The sequence below is a fragment of the Mastomys coucha genome, unplaced genomic scaffold, assembly GCF_008632895.1.
Source record: "Mastomys coucha isolate ucsf_1 unplaced genomic scaffold, UCSF_Mcou_1 pScaffold8, whole genome shotgun sequence".
NCBI lineage: Eukaryota > Metazoa > Chordata > Mammalia > Rodentia > Muridae > Mastomys > Mastomys coucha.
Window position 1 is genome coordinate 36,212,318 of NW_022196914.1, and position 1,682 is coordinate 36,213,999.

Below are 1,682 nucleotides of genomic sequence, written 5' to 3' on the forward strand. Positions count from 1 at the left end.
CACCAGACAGCAACCAATGCTGGAGAATCAGACTCAGTTGTTAAGGTCATATACAGCATGACTCAGTTTCCTTGGCTGCTCTCATGTCTGAGAAACCATAATGAACATCTAACTAGTCTCTAGATAGGAGGATGACAGGGATTTGTGTTAAATACCATCATTATTAAGCATACAACATCCCAGACTCATATTATTTGTTGCATAACAAATGCTACAATTATTTCAATCAGCCATTTTTCTGCACTGACACAAACTAAACCCACTCATCAATTGAATTTGTATTTTCTCATGAAATTAAAAGAATACTATTCTTAGAGATGAACACACTCAGTTGAATTCTGGTTTGATCAGGAGTACAGTTTAGGTCAGAGCCCTCCTTTTGCTCTACCTATGTGGCTTTTCTGTTCTGAAGACTGTTGGTAGAATGGAGACAAACCCAGAACATCCATTTATTAAGCAGGGAATTGCTTCTGACATGGAATCCAGTAAATAAAAAAAAAGTGCTGCCCTCTTTAGCAGACCACCTGCAGCTTTCAGTAATTCAATATGAAATAGTAACACATGCAATTTAACAATTGCACCGCTTTTTTGCCCCATCTACTGCGAGAATGAAGACCATTCTCAGCAATCAGACTGTCGACACTCCAGAAAATGTCGACATCACTCTGAAGGGGCGCACCGTCATTGTGAAGAGCCCCAGGGAAACTCTGCGGAGGGACTTCAATCACACCAATGTAGAGCTGAGTCTCCTTGGAAAGAAAAAGAAAAAAAAAAAAAGATGGTTGACAAATGGTGGGGTAACAGAAAGGAACTGGCCACTGTCAGAACCATCTGCAGTCATGTGCAGAACATGATCAAGGGTGTCACACTGGGCTTCCTTTACAAGATGAGGTCTGTGCAAGCTCACTTCCCCATCAACGTCGTTATTCAGGAAAATGGGTCTTTGGTTGAAATCTGAAATTTCTTGGGTGAGAAATACATCCGCAGGGTTCAGATGAGGACAGGTGTTGCTTGTTGTGTCTCTCAAGCCCAGAAGGATGAATTAATCCTTGAAGGAAATGATACTGAACTTGTTTCAAATTCAGCCTCTCTGATTCAGCAAGCCACAACAGTTAAAAACAAGGATATCAGAAAGTTTTTGGATGGCATCTCTGTGTCTGAGAAGGGAACCGTGCAGCAGGCTGACGAGTGAGGCCTCCGTTTCCTAGCTCCAGAAACAAGATCCTGATCACAAGTACAATTTGGGCTCTTTGGAGAATAAAAGATTTATATATTGAAAAAAAAAAAAAAACAAACCAATTGCACCTAACATGTATTGTGCAATTATACACAAGACACTGAATTCTCTAATCCATTATCACACTCCACCCTCAGAAAGACCTTCAGAATCAGCTGTTGTGTTGTATTACCCATAGGTAACATGGTAGGTTCTGAACATGGCTATGTGGATCTTATAGTTCCTATGCTCCATCTAATATGCCCGATTCCCAAGTTATGGTTGCCCCCAGCAAATGAAAACTCATATTTGCTTGGAAGTATTTTCAGCTCTCTTCTTTACTGTTTCATGTGTATAATGGTACATACATTAATTCTTTTTTAAAAAATTTACTTATCTTATATATGTGAGTGAACTGTTTCAGTCTTCATACACACCAGAAGAGGGTATTAGAACCCATTACAGA

The 1,682-nt window shown here is 39.8% G+C and overlaps 1 pseudogene; it reads left to right on the plus strand.

Annotated features, from left to right (window-relative positions):
• The first annotated feature begins 590 nt into the window (after positions 1-590).
• LOC116083400 lies at positions 591-1,291 on the plus strand (annotated as a pseudogene).
• Positions 1,292-1,682: the final 391 nt, after the last annotated feature.